Source organism: Bos indicus x Bos taurus, chromosome 27 (assembly GCF_003369695.1).
Source record: "Bos indicus x Bos taurus breed Angus x Brahman F1 hybrid chromosome 27, Bos_hybrid_MaternalHap_v2.0, whole genome shotgun sequence".
NCBI classification, from domain to species: Eukaryota; Metazoa; Chordata; class Mammalia; order Artiodactyla; family Bovidae; genus Bos; species Bos indicus x Bos taurus.
In genome coordinates this window covers 16,808,140-16,828,282 of record NC_040102.1, presented here as the reverse complement: position 1 = coordinate 16,828,282, position 20,143 = coordinate 16,808,140, and the positions used below count along the sequence as shown (strand labels likewise).

General features: G+C 41.0%; 1 long non-coding RNA gene across 8 annotated transcripts in view; it reads right to left on the bottom strand.

Annotated features, from left to right (window-relative positions):
- The window catches only part of LOC113884901, a 135,262-nt gene that overhangs the window by 93,995 nt on the left and 21,124 nt on the right, over positions 1-20,143 (bottom strand). For 2 of the 8 annotated variants that reach the window (XR_003509043.1, XR_003509050.1), the window contains exon 1: positions 1,478-4,065. The exons of 1 other annotated variant lie outside the window; for it this stretch is intronic. This is a non-coding gene — a long non-coding RNA (uncharacterized LOC113884901). Of the gene's footprint in view, positions 1-1,477; positions 4,066-20,143 lie in introns of those variants that run through there. 5 more of the 8 variants (XR_003509046.1, XR_003509045.1, XR_003509044.1 and 2 more) reach the window with 5 other exon arrangements.

Sequence of the window (20,143 nt, the reverse complement as noted above, 5' to 3'; positions counted from 1 at the left end):
GTTATTTAATTAACTGCTATTGTAGAAAAGTGATTTTTTTTTCCCAAAGCGGAAGCAGTGTTTGGGGGCAAAGGGTGTGGTGAGAAGTACTGCAGAAGGTTCTTCGTGTCTGTGCTTGCTTACTCCAATGGTAACTCTTGGTATAATTAAACTACTCTGGCCCTCAATTTGATCTGTGCATCAGGAAGATTCCCTGGAGGAGGAAATGGCAAACCACTCCAGTATGCTTGCCTGGGAAATCCCATGGACAGAGAAGCCTGGTGGGCTACAGCCCATGGGGTCACAAAGAGTCAGACGTGACTTAGTGACTAAACACCCACCCACCCACCCACCCACATATGTGTTTCCATGGTAGCACAGTCAATGGAGACACCACAATTTTGTCATCTCAATTACCACCTTCAGAAGAAGACCATATTGGTTTGTTTGCATGGAAGTTACCAAAAAAAACAATCTGCCGCTGATAAAAAATAAATGAAATTCTGTTCTCAGTTATATTATCACTTCAGTTTTTCTGAACTTCACTTATGAAACCTATTTGTCTTCTATATTAATGATACAGGTTGCTTATTGAATTAATAAGGACCAAGCAATAAAGATCTGAGGAGAATTTGGAGCCCACTGGACTATAAAACAATCCCATTTTCTCAATCAAATTGCTAAGTGTTACACTATTTCCTAATGAGAAATACCACTGCACCGTGTTTCCCTTCTAAAACCAAATTAAGAAACGGGTATGCTTGAGGCTATGTTATGTACCCTTACAGGTTTAGCTGACATGGCACACTATGAGGAAAATGTTGAAAACCAGCTAGCAGAGGCTAGGCCAGTGCCTCCAGCCCCATCACTCCTCACTAACTGGGAGCCACAGTGGAGCCCTTCTGGTAACCAGGTCTCTCCTCTGCTGGTGAGGACCATTCAGCCAAGTGCTGCTCTGGCATGCGTTCGCTTGGCAAGGTCTGTTCAGAGGAGTGCAGCCCAAGAGATGTGGCCTGGCCAAAGGCTGTTCACGTGTGGTTCTAAGAACATTTGAAAGCCAAGTGAGTTACACCCAAGCTGGTATGGGTATGGAACAATAGTGTCCTGGAACATAAAACTTTTGGCTCTCAGTAAAAACAAGATTTTATTCTTCCCCAAGTGTTCCCAGATTTTATTCTAGTAGGTACTAGAGGGGACTTCCCAGGCAGCACTAGTGGTAAAGAATCCACCTGCCAATGCAAGAGATGCTAAAGACACAGGTTTGACCCCTGGGTTGGGAAGATTCCCTGGAGTAGGCAATGGCACCCCACGCTAGTATTCTTGCCTGGAAAATTCCATGGGCAGAGGAGCCTGCCAGGCTACAGTCCATGGGGCGGCAAAGAGTCGGACATGACTGAGCACACACACACAAGTACTAGAGAGTAGGTATTTAACACAGGTAGATTGAAACTTCAGGCTTTATCCTTTCAGCGAGTCAGCAAATACTTTGCACACTGACCTTTAGGCAGCAGGGCAGGGCTCATCCATCTGCGAAGGTGTGACGCTGAATAGGAAATGGAGCTGTCCCTGGGGCTCTCGCGAAGGAAGGGAGTTTTTCATTGTGGCCTATCATTTGTTCATAGTACAGGCTCGCTTCAATATGAACAAAGTGTTCATTAGGCAAATTGAAAAATGAATGACTTGCAAGACACTGTGGATATAAATATTATGCCCTTTTTAACTGACAAGTGAAATGAAGGCAGGAAAGATGAAGTACAGTCCCACAGGCCACACGGTCAGTGACAGAAGCATACTTCAAAAGTTTTGCATTTGAGTCCCCATCAGCATTTACCTTCTACGTCAGGGGCGGCTTTTCCTCCTCTTGGCTTCAACGTTGACTAATTGGGGTCCTGTGAGAAGGAATCTCTTTAAAGATAGGAGAATTGGAGAGTCTTCAGCAAAGATTCTCTTTTATAAATCTTGATTTAAAATTAAGAGAAGCTGCTATGAAAGCCAGAAAGAAAATGAAATGTGGTTAATTAAGCATGTAAACTAACCGCAGAGATGTGTAGCCATGTTAATAGTATATTAGCCGTCATGTCCGATTTGTTAAACTTTAAAATTTATATGACAGAGTTACAAATGAGGCAACAAGAATTACCTCTTTTGCAGTGATGATGGTGTATGAAAGGCAGGTACACTCCAAAGACACTGGAATGTAATTTAGATTTCTAGCTAACATCCTTCATACTCAGAAAATCTACAAAATGCTTTCAAATGAATGATTTAAACAGATAGGGAGAATGAACACTTTCTCTAAAAATACGTCTAAGCATATTTCCACAGCCTTAGTATTGGAATGCTATTCAGATAACAAGTTTATGTATGCACATATAACAAAAGATTCATTGTTGAAATGCACCAAAATTAGAGACAGAACTGAATCTCAACAAAAATTAGCCACTTTTCTATATAAAACTGGCATTTCTAGGGATAGGTTCATATTTGTAATATATTTGATACCATCTAACAAAATTCTAAGAGGACATGGCAACCCACTCGAATATTCTTGCCTAGGAAATCCCATGAACAGAGGAGCCTGGTGGGCTACAATCCATGGGGTCGCCAAGAGTCAGACACGACTTAGTGACTAAATAACAACAACAAAATTCTACCTATCGGATTAGCCCTTAACACCCAAATTCCCAACCCACTAAGATACTACAGCAATGGTCTTTATCTCTACAACTAATTCTACATTTCAAGTCCTTTGCTTAAATATTGTGTAGAATAAGAAACTATTGACAAAAATAAACAAAAACCAAGTATTTTAGGGTCAGGTGAGGAAGAGTGGAATTGAATTTTTATGATCCACTTTACCTAAAAACCATTTAGGAGCCACTTAATGTTCGTTCAGCTTTCAATTCATAAGCTGTGTTAGGAAATATCTCATAGAAAGAGGATGCATGAAGGTCTGGATAACAGGGGTCAAGTGAAGTCATATTTTCCTCCATCACTAGGAAAATGACAACAGTGACTGTAAGATCCAGGTTGTCAACACACCAGCGCTTTCAGAAATCTCTGCATAAGAAAGAAAGTTCACACGCACACAAAAGCCATACAAAGACCATCCCTCGGAAGAGTTGCCTCTTGGTCCAGAGGACCCAAGTTTGGTCAGACCTGAGAAATACCACAAGAGCTCCTAAAAACAGAACCTCAGAATTTCCCTGAAACATGTCTATAAAGACTATGATTCGAACTTCCCTGGTGGTCCAGTGGTTAAGAATTCGCCTGCCAATGCAGGGGACACAGGGTCAGTACCTGGTCTGGGAAGATTCCAGATACTGCGGAGCAACTAAGCCCACAGCCGCAGCTACTTAAGCCTGTGCACAGCCTAGAGAACATGCTCTGCAACGGGAGAAGCCACCACGGTGAGAAGCCCGCACATCGCAACTAGAGAGAAGCCGCTGCTTGCCGCAACTAGAGAAAGCCCATGCGCAGCAATGAAGACTGAGCACAGCCAAAAATACATAAAAAATTTTAAAAAGAGTATGATCCCGCTTTCCTATAGTTTACACTAGGATCCTACTTGCTCTAATGTCCATTCTTATGCTTCACTTCCTTCTCTGTATTCCTCATGCCAAGCTGAGATATACAATTATCTTTGAGAGTCCCCCGTTCTAGATTATTTCCTTGGGGGAATGAAAGGAATGAAAAATGGAAAGTGACAAAGGACAAAGATATGTCAATATTCAGTAGATATATTGTACTATGCACCACCCAGTGTTATTGACACTGAAACACAGCCGCACAGCATCTCATACACAGCAACTGCAAACCCCCTGTTGCATATGCTCTGTGAGTAGAGTCATCTTGGTCTTCAAAAGTCTGTGTGTGATGTTTAATTCCTGTGGGCTCGTTCTATCTAAAATCTCTTAATTTTACACATGAAACTGATAACATGCATTATTGTATTCTATAAAATGCTTGTTGTTTAGTGGAAGCCAAGTTCTGTGAATATCTTATGTTCTTAATTCTCCTTGCTGTTGTTTAGTCACTAGGTCAGGTCTCATTCTTTGTGACCCCATAAACCGCAGCATGCCAGGCTTCCCTATCCTTTACTATCTCCCAGAGTTTGCTCAAACTCATGTTCATTGAGTCAGTGATACTATGCAACCATTTCATCCTCTGCCACCCCCTTCTTCTTTTGCCCTCAATCTTTCCCAGCATCAGGGGTTTTTTCCCAATGAGTTGGCTCTTTGCATCAGATGGCCAAAGCATTGGAGCTTCTGCTTCAGCATCAGTCCTTCCAATAAATATTCAGGGTTGATTCCTTTAGGATTGACTGGTTTGATTTCCTTGCTGTCCAGGGGGACTCTCAAGAGTCTTCTCCAGCACCACAATTCAAAGGCATCAATTCTTTGGCACTCAGCCTTCTTTATGGTCCAACTCTCATGTCTGTACATGACTACTGGAAAAACCATAGCTTTGACTGTAGGGACCTTTGTCAGCAAAGTGATTTCTCTGCTTTTTAATACACTGTCGGGGTTGGTCATAGCTTTTCTTCCAAGGAGCAAGCATCTTTTAATTTCATGGCTACATCACCATCTGCAGTGATTTTGGAGCCCAAGAAAATAAAATTGGTCAGTTTCTACTATTTCCTCTTCTATTTGCCATGAAGTGATGGGACTGGATGCCATGATATTAATTTTGTGAATGTTGAGTTCCAAGCCAGCTTTTTCACTTTCTTTCAGCCTCACCAAGAAGCTCTTTAGTTCCTCTTTGCTTTCTGCCATTGGAGTGGTATCATCTGCATATCTGAGGTTATTAATATTTCTCCCAGCAATCTTGATTCCAGCTTGAGATTTATCCAGCCCAGCATTTCACATGATGTACTCTACATAGCAGTTAAATAAACAAGAGTGATAATGTGCAATCTTGCTGTACTCCTGTCTCAATTTTGAACCAGTCAGTTGTTCCATGTAAGGTTCTAACTGTTGCTTCTTGATCTGCATACAGGTTTCTCAGGAGACAAGTAAGGTGGTCTTGTATTTCCATTTCTTTAAGAATTTTCCAGTTTGTTGTGATCCACACCATCAAAGGCTTTAGCATACTCTGTGAAGCAGAAGTAGACATTTTCTGAAATTTCCTTGCTTTCTTTATGGTCCAGTGGATGTTGGCAATTTGATCTCTGTTTCCTGTGCTTTTTCTGAATTCAGCTTGTACATCTGGAAATTCTAGGTTCATGTCCTGCTGAGGTCTAATTCTTCTTGCCCCATAACAAATAAGTGTCTATTTCCTTGAATGCTCTAGCTTTGAGCACTTGAATTCTATTTATCTTCTACCATAGAGGGCTGACCTAACCTCCTTTCCTGAATTAGGTTTTAATATGTATATATTATGCTCATAATTCCAACTCTAAGTGCTAAGCAAAGGAAATTCTGTATGAATGTACACTTTGAAACCAAGCCTTGTAGTATTACAATGTCTCCAGGGATTTATTTGTGTATAACAGCTAACTACAAAGTAGGGTTAGAAAGGTAAGGTAGATTATTGGAGGAAGAAAGATTTATTATTTTATCACTTTAGTTATATATTTTTCAGCATCCAAATGACATTAGTCTCATGATTTTAAAAATTAGCAAGTGGTAAATAATATATTAGGAGCATTTGAGAAATTAAAAAGATTCTAGTAGATAATAATTCTTTAAAAGCTCAATAAAATGCCTCCAGAGCACTTACTGTTGGATTAATCAGACAATTTTAATCAGTATATTCAATATACATTATTAACACATATTTCTTCAGGATTAACGTCCATATTTTGCAATTAACGCATACAACAACAGCATTTACAATCTGTCTGGTACCCCAATGTTAATATTATGTGTAACCTTTACTAAAAAGCTCTTGTCTCAGGCTTCCCCTGTGGTTCAGTGGTAAAGAATCCAGCTGCCAGTGCAGGAGTCGTGGGTTCGATCCCTGATCCGGGAAGATCCCACGTGCCCTGGAGCAACTCAGCCCACGTGCTGCCACTATTAAGGCTGTGCTCGAGACCCAGGAGTTGCAACCACTGAGCCCATGTGCCCACAACTACTGAAGCGCTCACGCCCTGGAGTTCATTTTGCACAACGAGAAGCCACCACAGTGAGAAGCCAGTGCACTGCAACTAGGGAGGAGCCCCCGCTCGCCACAGGCAGAGTAAGGCCCGCACATCAGTGAAGATCCAACCTGCTGCTGCTGCTAAGTCGCTTCAGTCGATTCCGACTCTGTGTGACCCCATAGATGGGAGCCCACCAGGCTCCCCCGTCCCTGGGATTCTCCAGGCAAGAGTACTGGAGTGGGGTGCCACTGCCTTCTCCAGAAGATCTAACATAGACAAAAATAAACAAATTAAAAAGTTGTCTCATGTCAAATGCTCTGTTATTATTAGAAAGTATGCAGGAATTAGAAATTAAAAAGAAAGAGGCAATAATGTGCATCTTTACCAGAGTTCTTGATGTATTTCACTGAAATTATAAATTCATATTCTAGGCATTATAAAAGTTTAAATCACAAATTTCCATGTCTCTTTTTTCACAGCTCTTTAGATGATATGATAAGCTCCTCAAAGACAGCGAGTCTATTTTATCTGACATAGAAACTGGGACTACGTCTGGCGCAGAGTATGAAAGCAATAATGTTCTTGCTAAACTAACTTAAACCAGTGGGTAAGAGGTTAATTATCATAAGTAGAAGTGGTAAAATATATCACTATAAAGAAGGCTGAGTGCCAAAGAATTAATGCATTTGAACTGTGGTGCTGGAGAAGACTCTTGAGAGTCCCTTGGACTGCAAGGAGATCAAACCAGTCAATCCTAAAGGAAATTAACCCTGAATATTTATTAGAAGGACTGATGCTGAAGCTCCAATACTTTGCCCACATGGTGTGAAGAGCTGACTCACTGGAAAAGACCCTGATGCTGTGATTGAGGGCAAGAGGAAAAGGGGTCAATAGTGGATGAGATGGTTGGATGGCATCACTGAGTCGATGGAAATGAGTTTAAGCAAACTCCAGGAGATGGTGAAGGACAGGGAACCCTGGTGTGCTACAGTCCATGGGGTCACAAAGAGTCAGACACAATTTAGCGACTGAACAACAATATATCAGTACATTCTGGATGAATGGAGGGATGAGTGAATGAAAGAATAAACTCCAGAAGCAATTTTACTTCTGTTTCCAACTGTCCCATTAAACCTAGTTGGTACTTACAGTCCACACCCTGCCCTTGGCAGAACAACAAGGACATTTGTACAACTCGTATGGTGATGTAGATAATAGAAAGGCCCGTGAAAACTTTAAGTAATGAGTACAATCTCAAGGAATGTAAATTTCCTTTCCTAGGTAATATTGAAAAATTCTGAGCTGATTCAAGTGAAATTTCAGTTCCTCCCTCAACTGCAGCCTGTAGCTAGCAGTGGAAGTGAAATTCCTTTCCTGTTTTTACCAGACGGGTTGGAGAAGGTTGGATATAAAAGTGACAGGAATACTCATGCTCTTTACATGACCGCTGCTGTCACAGGCCTGCCTCATGCTCTTCAGCCCTTGCACATGTTTTAAGGCTGACTTCCTTGTGCAAGTGCTTGTGTGTGTTCTCTGATGATCCCTCTGCTGGGCCCCTTCACTTGCCACTCCTGTGACATGGGCAGTGTCTTTCCTTGAGTCTTCAGCTTTGAAAATCACACATCAGCTTCTATCCGTGGGGTACACCTTTCAGCCACTTGGGTCCCTGGTAGGAAAAGCCCTCAGGCAAGATTTGTTTTGAAATGGCATCATCATGACATCCTCTGGCCAAGTAGCCACACCTCTGTTGACTTGCACTAATGGGGATTCATTTTCTTCCCAGATACAGAGTTCTTCTCTTCCATACAAACCTCTTTGACTTTCTTGAGCATGATTGTGGTGCTATGGCCTTTTAACCACAAACTCGTCAAGTTGTCCCTGAAAATATCCCTTAATAACCTGGAACGAAGGGAATGTGACTCCTTAAGGGGAGTGTGGTTCCTGATGCCTTCTCAACACAGAAAATCGTTACTTGACAAAATCCTGTCCCAATCTTATTCAACCTTTCAATATTTTATCTTGGTGAAGAGTCGCTGGAAAGAGACTCAAAATCATGTAACTGGTTAGCAAATAAAAAGTTTGAACTTTATTTAATCATTTTCATCTTCCAATTTAATAGTCTGCCTGGTCATTAACATAGAGCCAGGGATGGCAAATCAATTTCAACTCCCATGCCAGCTCTGATTCAGTAATGGAGCACTGAATAGAGGAGATCTAGGCTCTAGGGTGAGAATGTCTTTATTGACTAGTGATGCCTGCAAAGGGAGCAGGAGTAGAAGATAGGGACATCCCTGTGCCAGGCAGGATCTATGAGGGCAGATACCTTCATGCTTGTCCTGTTCAGGTTATATTTCCTGTCCTAACAACATGCCTGGAATCAGGTAAGTTCCTGTTAAATGTGTTGAATACATGAATAAGAGTGTGTATATGTAAATGAGGATGATGCTGTGAAAGTGCTGCACTCAATATAACAGCAAATTTGGAAAACTCAGCAGTGGCCACAGGACTGGAAAAGGTCAGTTTTAATTCCAATCCCAAAGAAAGGCAATGCCAAAGAATGCTCAAACTACCACACAATTGCACTCATCTCACATGCTAGTAAAGTAATGCTCAAAATTCTCCAAGCCAGGCTTCAGCAATATGTGAACCGTGAACTTCCTGATGTTCAAGCTGGTTTTAGAAAAGGCAGAGGAACCAGAGATCAAATTACCAACATCCGCTGGATCATGGAAAAAGCATAGAGTTCCAGAAAAACATCTATTTCTGCTTCATTGACTATGCCAAAGCCTTTGACTGTGTGGATCACAATAAAGTGCGGAAAATTCTGAAAGAGATAGGAATACCAGACCACCTGACCTGCCTCTTGAGAAATCTATATGCAGGTCAGGAAGCAACAGTTAGAACTGGACATGGAACAACAGACTGGTTCCAAATAGGAAAAGGAAGGAGTACGTCAAGGCTGTATATTGTCACCCTGCTTATTTAACTTATATGCAGAGTACATCATGAGAAACGCTGGACTGGAAGAAGCACAAGCTGGAATCAAGATCGCCGGGAGAAATATCAATAACCTCAGATATGCAGATGACACCACCCTTATGGCAGAAAGTGAAGAGGAACTAAAAAGACTCTTTAAAGTGATAGTAGAGAGTGAAAAAGTTGGCTTAAAGCTCAACATTCAGAAAACGAAGATCATGGCATCCGGTCCCATCACTTCATGGGAAATAGATGGGGAAACAGTGTCAGACTTTATTTTTTTGGGCTCCAAAATCACTGCAGATGGTGACTGCAGCCATGAAATTAAAAGACGCTTACTCCTTGGAAGGAAAGTTATGACCAACCTAGATAGCATATTCAAAAGCAGAGACATTTGCCAACAAAGGTCCGTCTAGTCAAGCCTATGGTTATTCCTGTGGTCATGTATGGATGTGAGAGTTGGACTGGGAAGAAGGCTGAGTGCCAAAGAATAGATGCTTTTGAACTGTGGTGTTGGAGAAGACTCTTGAGAGTCCCTTGGACTGCAAGGAGATCCAACCAGTCCATTCTGAAGGAGATCAGCCCTGGGATTTCTTTGGAAGGAATGATGCTAAAGCTGAAACTCCAGTACTTTGGCCACCTCATGCGAAGAGTTGACTCATTGGAAAAGACTCTGATGCTGGGAGGGATTGGGGGCAGGAGGAGAAGGGGACGACGGAGGACGAGATGGCTGGATGGCATCACTGACTCGATGGACATGAGTCTGAGTGAACTCCGGGAGTTGGTGATGGACAGGGAGGCCTGGCGTGCTGCGATTCATGGGGTCACAGAGAGTCGGACACAACTGAGTGACTGAACTGAACTTAACTGATACAGATATAGTTAGATCAATTAAATATGTAATATTTATGTTATTTTATATATATGATGAATATTTAATAAGCTAAATATTGTTTCATATACCACAGTACAAGTTCAATTACTTTTTCTCTTTTGGCTGTGCTGGTCAGCATGTGAGATCTTAGTTCCCCCACCAGGGACTGAACCTGTGCCCCTGCATTGGGAGCACGGAGTCTTAAACCCTGAACCACCAGGGAAATCCCATCACTTACTTTCAACTAATTGTTTCTTATCTTTATAAGAGTAAATTATAAAACCTTAAGGCCATACAAGCCCCTGAGGCATAATTAAAGATATAAACTTGAATTCAACTCAAATGATAATTATGACCATTTTAATATCTCTTTCAAAGAAAAGCCTAAACATGGCTGATTACTGGCTATGTTATCATATAAAATATGATTTTAAATAAAATTAATTTGGGTTTTCAGAGTATGTTAGCATACTATCATCTAAAAAGAAAATGATAGAGATAAAAGTTGGTAACTTTTCATGACTTGAGGTATACATTGTTTGATAATGATTGATAATTATTGCCAGGTGGGGCCTTAGTTAAAGCTAGAAAAACACTCCTGTAATAAACCATAATGAAAAAGGATATGAAAAAGAACATATATATGTATGTGTGTGTGTGTGTGTGTGTGTGTGTACACATGACTGAAACACTTTGCTGTGCACCTGAAACTTACATAAGTTTGTAAATCAACTATACTTCAATTTTTAAAATATAGATTTAAGACCAAAAAAACCTAGAACACCCTAAAGCTTAGGTGATAGCATTCCCCTCGCAGCCTCCTTACCCCTGTCTAGTGACTTCCTACTTCACTGTCCTAGACAACAGATCGGGGACCTCTGGAATAGAAAGCCAATGCTGCCTATCATCAGAGTCACCACTGTTCCTCAGAAACTGTTAAATATAACACCAGCCTTCCCCGTGTGCCACATGGGGTACCCACAAGGGGTACCCACTAGCCTGATTCTATTTTATTTTTCCTCTCCATCTCTGTGAAGGTCCCTGCATGTCTCACAACTGAAAAGAAACAATACAATGAAACAGAATGTAAAGCAAAGATTTTATGATACTTGATCAAGTAAATACAATTGAAGACGAATTCATACAGTTCAGTTCAGTCACTCAGTCATGTCCGACTCTTTGCAACCGCATGAACCACAGCACACCAGGCCTCCCTGTCCATCACCAACTCCCAGAGTGCACCCAAACCCATGTCCATCAACTCGGTGATGCCATCCAGCTATCTCATCCTCTGTCGTCCCTTTCTCCTCCTGCCCTCAATCTTTCCCAGCATCAGGGTCTTTTCCAATGAGTCAGCTATTTGCATCAGGTGGCCAAAGTATTGGAGTTTCAGCTTCAACATCAGTCCTTCCAATGAACACCCAGGACTGGTCTCCTTTAGGATGGACTGGTTGGATCTCCTTGCAGTCCAACGGACTCTCAAGAGTCTTCTCCAACACCACAGTTCAAAAGCATCAATTCTTCGGCTCTCAGCTTTCTTCAAAGTCCAACTCTCACATCCATACATGACCACTGGAAAAACCATAGCCTTGACTAGACGGACCTTTGTTGGCAAAGTAATGTCTCTGCTTTTTAATATGCTATCTAGGTTGGTCATAACTTTCTTTCCCAGGAGTAAGCATCTTTTAATTTCATGGCTGCAATCACCATCTGCAGTGATTTTGGAGCCCAGAAAAATAAAGTCAGCCACTTTTCCCACTGTTTCCCCATCTATCTGCCATGAAATGATGGGACCAGATGCCATGATCTTCGTTTCCTGAATGTTGAGCTTTAAGCCAACTTCTTCACTCTCCTCTTTCACTTTCTTCAAGAGGCTTTTTAGTTCTTTACTTTCTGCCGTAAGGGTGGTGTCATCTGCATATCTGGGTTATTGATATTTCTCCCAGCAATCTTGATTCCAGCTTTTGCTTTCTCCAGCCCAGCATTTCTCATGATGTACTCTGCATATAAGTTAAATAAGCAAGGTGACAATATACAGCCTTGACGTACTCCTTCCTTTTCCTATTTGGAACCAGTCTATTGTTCCATGTCCAGTTCTATCTGTTGCTTCCTGACCTGCATACAGGTTTCTCAAGAGGCAGATCAGGTGGTCTGGTATGCCCATCTCTTTCAGAATTTTCCACAGTTTATTATTATTATTCATACAGTACAGCCCTCAAATGTCAAAGGAGAACATCAAATGGAACATATTTAATTTCATCAGTATTCACAATTGCCAGGACATGAAAACAACCTGCTGCTGCTGCTAAGTCGCTTCAGTCATGTCCGACTCTGTGCAACCCCATACACGGCAGCCCACCAGGCTCCCCCGTCCCTGGGATTCTCCAGGCAAGAACACCGGAGTGGGTTGCCATTTCCTTCTCCAATGCATGAAAGTGAAAAGTGAAAGTGAAGTCGCTCAGTCATGTCCGACCCTCAGTGACCCCATAGAGGGCAGCCCACCAGGCTCCCCCATCCCTGGGATTCTCCAGGCAAGAACACTGGAGTGGGTTGCCATTTCCTTCTCCAATGCATGAAAGTGAAAAGTGAAAGTGAAGTCGCCCAGTCGTGTCCAACTCTAGCGACCCCATGGACTGCAGCCTACCAGGGTCCTCCATCCATGGGATTTTCTAGGCAAAAGTCTATTAATGGATGAGTGGATAATGGATTATTATTCCATCATAAAAGGAGGAAATCTTGCTATTTGTGACAACATGGAGGGACCTGCAGAGTATTACGTTAAGCGAAGTAAGTTAGACAGAGAAAGGCAAATACTCTATGATTACATTTACATGTGGAATTTAAAAAAAAACAAAACCAGATTCATAGACAAAGAGATCAGGTTGGTGGTTACCACAGGCAAGGGGTAGTAAGTGGTAGAAATGGGGAGAGGTGGTCAAAAGGTGCACACTTCTAGGTATAAAATAAATAAGTATTGAGATGTGCAGCATGATGGCTATAGTTAACGCTGTTGTATGCTATACTTGAAAGTTGTTAAGACAGTAAATCCTAAAAGTTCTCATCACAAGGGGAAAAAAAACATTTTTGTGTATTTATACAAGATGATAGATGTCTACTAAACTTATTGCAGTAATCATTTCAGACGATACATAAATCATTATGCTGTATGCAAACTTCTACAGTGCTGTATGTCAATTATATCACAACAAAACTGAAAAAAGTAAAAATATAAAGAGAGCAAAAGTAAAAAAAAAAAAAAAAAGAGGTATAAATTATGCACATAATATAAAAATTTTCTTAATGTAGGGAAACTGTTATTCCAAGAGAATTTACAGAAATACTATTAAAAATAATATCAGATACCAGGAAAAGGAACAAATTACATGTAAGTAATTGCATAACTTCTCTATCTACACTAGCACTGTGGACCATTCCCGATTGCAATGATGCACCATGACTCCTCATCCATGGCATGTGTAAAATGATGTTACCTCTGAGATGGAACTTCTTTGGATTACCATTTAAATATTAAATTACCATTTAAATAATTTAGATTCTGGAAAATATTCACACTACAATTCCTCTCAAAGTGCAAAAATACCTTCCATTAGACTTCATGATGAACATACTAAAGCTTTTAAAAACACCTAAAAGTAACATTATTCAAAACTCGAGTTGAGGTTATTTACGGGAAGCACTTCAGTATGGCTCTTTTAAGTTTGCAGCTGCCACTTGGTTGAAATGTGAATGAACTCACAGACGTGTGGCTATTATTCAACTGAAGACAGTTTCCCAGAAAGCTAGATTAACAAAGCACATCCCATTAGGTTTTGCTTCGAAGGTTGAATCTTCACAGTGAAAAGAAACAAACTTCAGAGGTATAAAATGTAAGACTACTTTACCCCAAATTGCAGAATCCAATGATTACTATTACTTTCAGTAAAAAGACTAGCCTCTTTCCCCCTATGCTGTCTCCGTTTTTTCCTACTGTTTTAGAGAATTCCCTGGAGAAGGAAATGGCAATCCACTCCAGTACTCTTGCCTAGAAAATTCCATGGATGGAAGAGCCTGGTGGGCTACAGTCCATGGGGTCACAAAGAGTCGGACACGACTGAGTGACTTCACAACAACTTAGAGAATTATTCTAAAGGCGTTACTATTCATAATTGTCTTTCCAAAATATCTTTGTCTAAGCAGGTCACTGTACCTTTTTTTTTTTTTTTTTTTGAAATTTAAACATTTTCATGATTGTGGTCCTGAATATCTTCTGAAATACTTCTATTCCCCTAAATTCAAAATGTCTCATCTACTCTCAAGTTGATCTAGTGTTTTTCTTGTGCCACATTATTCCCCTAAGAGCACCTTGGATGAGAACTTGAGAAAATTTGCTCAATAACACTTTCATCATATTTTAAGCTCAGTCCTACTAATCAAGAATTGGATAGTAAGTGCTTCCCTTTAGATACATGTATTAAAACATATAATATTTTTAAAGACCCAAGTTGCAGCATAGTGGAGTTGATTACTCTGAAAGTCTTCAAAATCAATGTCTGGACAAACCATTTATAATCACATATAATCGTTAAGACAGGACAAATCACATTAATTAGGGCTGTGGAAGGAATCAAATCAGCAAAGTTTCAATTTGACTAATTCAGTAATAATCATGCAACTGTAATTTGGGCTCTTTGGGAAGTTTTCATTCCAAACTAAAGATGAAAGTGCAGAGAGAAAAATAAATAAATACAAACAGCCTAACATCCACAGTGAGATCAACGCTGTTATCGGAAGCAGTATAGAGGAGAGGTAAGGCAGGGAAAGTGCTGGGCAAATGGGCAACTTTGACTCCTCGACTCGACTCGCTACTGTGTGACCTTGAGCAAGTTATTTAAACACTGTGCCTCTTCTCTGCTATGAGCAGGGAGAGACTGATGGCCTTGCTGGGTGTGGGCCATCTCTTACCTGCGGAGGTATGTGCCTAGGGCTACTCTTCAGAATCACGGGACACTTTCCACCCGTGTATGTCATCTTTGGGGGCTCAGACACAAAATGAGATAATTCAACATCCTGTTTCAATGGACTCGCTGTTGTAATTATTTTCAATGTACTTATCTTGCATTCCTGTAGCACTGTATCACACATTATTTATTCTATTTTAATTTGAAAAAATGCAAACTTTAAGTTGTAAAAGCCATAAAGAAATAACCCATATATCACTTTCACCAACTGTAAACATTTTGCTACATTCTCTCTCTCACACATATATATGTATATATACATGGTGTGTGTATGTATATGTGTGTGTGTTTGCGGAATCATTTGAGATTAAGCTGCACATTTCATGACCCGAAATACTTTAACACATCTCCTAAGAATAAGAATATTCTTAAAAACCACAATACAGTTACCACATTCTATAAGTTTGATACTCATTCAGTACATTTTCCCAACCATGCTCATTACAGCAACTTTTTTCCTGATTCGCTATCCAATCCAGGACCTTGCTTTACATTTGGTGATATTTTATTTATTGTTACATTGCTTTACTAATTTTATCACTAGTCTCCCAGTATTAAGCTAGATTATAAACTCTTGATGACACATACTGTATTTTAATATTTATTTTCATCTTTGTATTTTCGGCATAAGCACAGTTCTCCCACATAAAGAGACTTGGTAACTATTTTATGAAAGACTTGTTGGAAGCTACTTGTCAGTTTTTCCCATATTAAGTACTAAGCCAAAAATTTGATAGTGATATTTTTCGTTTAGAAAGTGGGACTCAGAAGTTATTTCATCCAAGCCCTTATTTCTTTGATGAGATCGCAAAGAGTCACTTACTAACATTACGCAACTGGGAGGGTCAGAGCAAAACTCGAGTCAAGTTTCGAACTCTCTAGAGCGTCATGCACTCTGTCATGCCATGCTAGCTTTCTCAGGCACTCGCAGAATCAAGCATGGATATGTAAAATGTTGTTTCCTTGCTCAGCATCTATTAATCTTGGGCAACTTCACCAATGAGAAGAATAAGCATAGTTTAATATCTTGAACTACCCTTCTCTAATCTGAGCCATTCTCATTTAGAAAAGCAATCAGGGTACAGAAACCACCTTTCACAACTGTGATAGATGTGGACCTGCTATCACTGTGCATCAAACAGCAGCTATTTTCCATCATCATGTGGGACATTGTTCAGTGTTGGACTGGAGTGTCGGAACATGAATATCACAATCAATTTAGCAATTAGCATTTTCCAAGACAATAGACACATTATTGGTTGGAACAGTAGCACACACTTTAAACAGAGAGCCATTGAACCACTACTTAATGCCTGCTTCAGTCTCTTTTATGTAGGCTTAATGAACAAGGATGAACATTCGGGGAAAATTTATTTGGAAATTCATTAAAAACATATTTTATTCAAACCATATCATTTTCCATATCTCTTCCAAAACTACACATAAAGAAAATAATATGGATTTTTAAGGATGAACTCTCTTACTGATTTTCACTGGCATACATATAAAATTCTCCAACATTATAGTATAATATCATAATATAACAATCAGATCAGATCAGATCAGTCGCTCAGTCGTGTCCGACTCTTTGCGACCCCATGAATCGCAGCACGCCAGGCCTCCCTGTCCATCACCAACTCCCGGAGTTCACTCAGACTCACATCCGAGTCAGTGATGCCATCCAGCCATCTCATCCTCTGTTGTCCCCTTCTCCTCCTGCCCCCAATCCCTCCCAGCATCAGAGTCTTTTCCAATGAGTCAACCCTTCGCATGAGGTGGCCCAAAGTACTGGAGTTTCAGCTTTAGCATCATTCCTTCCAAAGAAATCCCAGGGCTGATCTCCTTCAGAATGGACTGGTTGGATCTCCTTGCAGTCCAAGGGACTCTCAGGAGTCTTGATACGTGCTATCATTTTACCTGCTCAGAACATGGTTTACCTCCTTAAGAGGAACCTCATTCATGTTGTATTTCACAGTTTCACCCTAATAAAGTTATCCATTCTATACATATATTGTTAAATTGCAGTTTTCTCTGTGATAGGAAAGGGAAAGTCAAGTTTCTCTGAGATTTAAAAATCAAAGCGATAACTTCCATTTTATCCCTGGAGTCATTAGGTGGATAAAGTCTCTGGAATATTGCTCACTTGACTAAGGTATTTCCTTTCTCTGATAAAATTTGCAGCCATCAATGAAAGAAAGGGCCATGTCACCTCGTCTATAGAGAAATCAAATAAAGGGGAAGCAGTGTCTCAGGGGAGGGGAGAGAGGAAGGAATCCCTCAAGACATCAAGATCAAGAGGCTAATTCAGTTCTGACCATCAGAATGGGAGAAACACAAAGAAGTTTCAGCAGAGGGCTATGTGTGTGTGTGTGTGTGTGTGTGTGTTGTCTGAGTTTCTCGTCTACCAGACTGTAAACAACCTGAGAATAGAAACTATCTTTTTTTGCCTGTTCTCCGCACAGTGTCTCACTCAGCGCCTTGAATGTGAGAAATGCTTAATAAATGTTTGCTGGAGAAAGAAAGCAAAGAAGGAAGAGGGGGAAGAAGAAAGAGAGGGAGGGAAGAGGAAGAGAAAGGAATCACGAAACCTCCCAATGAAAAATAAAAGCTTGTCTCTACCAGTTGTGCAACTTCCTTCAAATCCTGTTTGCAGGCTTCTTTCTCCGACGTCCTCACCCTCTGCCTGGCCTCACAGAGACGCTCACCTCTCACAAACACAGCCAGTGTTTCTTCTTCTAGACCTTCTGACTCCTTATCCCGGTCACATCTAACCCCTAACTGCAGTGCTCTTGAACTAACAGAAACTTAAGCGTTGGATCTCTAGGGAATTTAAGACAAGCAAGTCCAACTCCTTCATTTAAGAGATAAAGAAATGGAAACATAAGGGGATGAAGTGCTTTGTTCTCCTGCAAAGACTCAGGTCACTGCACAGCCTGCTCCAGAAAACAGATAGTTTCAGATTCCTGATGTTTTTTCATTTTTCTTTTCCTTTCTAAATGGTTTCAAATTTCAACAGTTTTGCTGCCTTGATGCCCTGTTACCCTCAATTACTGTAGAATGTGTTTCCTACAAGTAATATCTTTTCCTACAAATCTCTGATACAGTAATTAAAACAGATAATTTAGTGTTAATATATTTCAGCCATCTATGTGCTGTGCCTAGTCACTCAGTCGTGTCTGACTCTGCGACCCCATGGACTGTAGCCCACCAGGCTCCTCTGTCCATGGGGATTCTCCCGGCAAGAATACTGGAGTGGGTTGCCATGCCCTCCTCCAGGGGATTTTCCCAACCCAGGGATTGAACCCAGGTCTCCCACATTGCAGGCAGATTCTTTCCCAGCTGAGCTACTGGGGAAGCCCTCAACCATCTCATCCATGTTCAAATTTCTCCAGTTGGCCAGAATTTGTGTTTCAGCAAAAGGTTCCAATCTAAAACTCTATTTGGTGACCATGTCTTTTAATGTCCTTCAATCTCAAACGGTTTCTCAAGGTTTCCCTGGCTATCACGACAGACATTGAGACATTGGAAGATTACAGACCAATTATTTAGAAGATGCTCTTCACTCTGGCTGTTTGATGCTTCCTCAGGATTATTTATCAGACCCTTTGCAACCCCATGGACTGTAGCCCACCAGGCTCCTCTGTCCACGGAATTCTCCAGGCAAAAATACTGGAGTGGGTTGCCATGCCCTCCTCCAGGGGATCTTCCTGACCCAGGGATTGAACCCAAGTCTCCCACATTATAGGCAGATTCTTTACCATTTGAGCCACCAAGAAAGCCCTATATATTTTTGGTGGGAATTTCAAATGAGATGCTGTGCTCTCAGTGCAGTCTATCAGTGCTTTATCATTTTGCTTTGTCTCATTTGGTAATGTTCACCTTAACCCCTTGACTAAGTTGTAGTCCACCAGGCTTCTTCACTATAAAATCACTCTTTGTCCCTCTGTGAAGGTACTTTAAGACAATAATCCATTCCTCATCAAAGTTTCTACCACTAATGAATAGTGTTTCTGGCCTGCATTGTTACTATGATGGCTGCCAAATGACGCTCTTCTTTTTTAAACAGTAATCAGTCAATAGTCTACTGTTAGGAGAAGGTCAACTATCATTTTTTTTATTCTGATGCTAAAATTGTCCCTTATTTGGCTGCCTGGCTTCTATGTCCTTTTGAAATGTCCTGATTGTTCTTTCAGTATTTTCTTATTTTCCAGTATAATGAGATGCCTTACATTTATTTTAAAACTTCCCTAATCCCACCCTACATCAGCCATTTCTCTGGGGAGTCCTGGTTCTTTGACCGGGTGGATTTCACATGGCAACATCAGGATGGCACTGGTGTGTCCCTGTTCTCAAGTCCTCTCATTGGACAAAGCTAGTTAATATATGCATGTATGTGCATACACATACATTATATTATATGTTGTTGTTCAGTCACCCAGTCGTGTCCGACTTTGTGACCACGTGGACTGCAGCACGCCAGGCCTCCCTGTCCCTCACCATTTCCTCGAGTTTGCCCAAGTTCATGTTCATTACATTAGTGATGCCATCCAGCCATCTCATCCCCTGATGCCCTCTTCTCCTTCTGCCCTCAATCTTTCGCAGCATCAGGGACTTTTCCAATGAGTCATCTGTTCACATCAGATGACCAAAATACTGGAGCGTCAGCTTCATACACACATGCATATCTATCTATCTAATATCTATACATTGAAAACCATGAGTTCAAACCCATACCTCAATTCCAAACTAACACCGCAGAGCTTATTCTGGTGTTTTCTTTTTCCTTATTTCCTACAATGAGAAACCTGTTTCTATCTTTACTATACTTATTTATTCACTCAGTCCCCCAGAAGGTAACCAATTCCTCATCAAACCAGCCTTATCACCAATCTTCCTGCCGATGTCCTATTCCCCACCCTGCCCCCAGCCACAATGAGTGCACAGGTGCCCCGCACACACGGCTTGGGCTCCAACACTTATACATGGATGTTGCTGTCATTACCTCTATCTCCCACCAGAATGCTCTCAGCACCTTGACCTCAGCCTTCACGACCCATGGTGGGTTTCATCGTCAACACCCACACGGAGGCAACCTCCTCCTCTCTTTTGGGCTCTGATGCTTATTGTCAGACTATCCACATGCCCTTTGGACCCTCTGAAGCACCACCTCTCCCCCAAAAGTAGGAGGACTTTCACCTCTCAATTTTAAAGCTT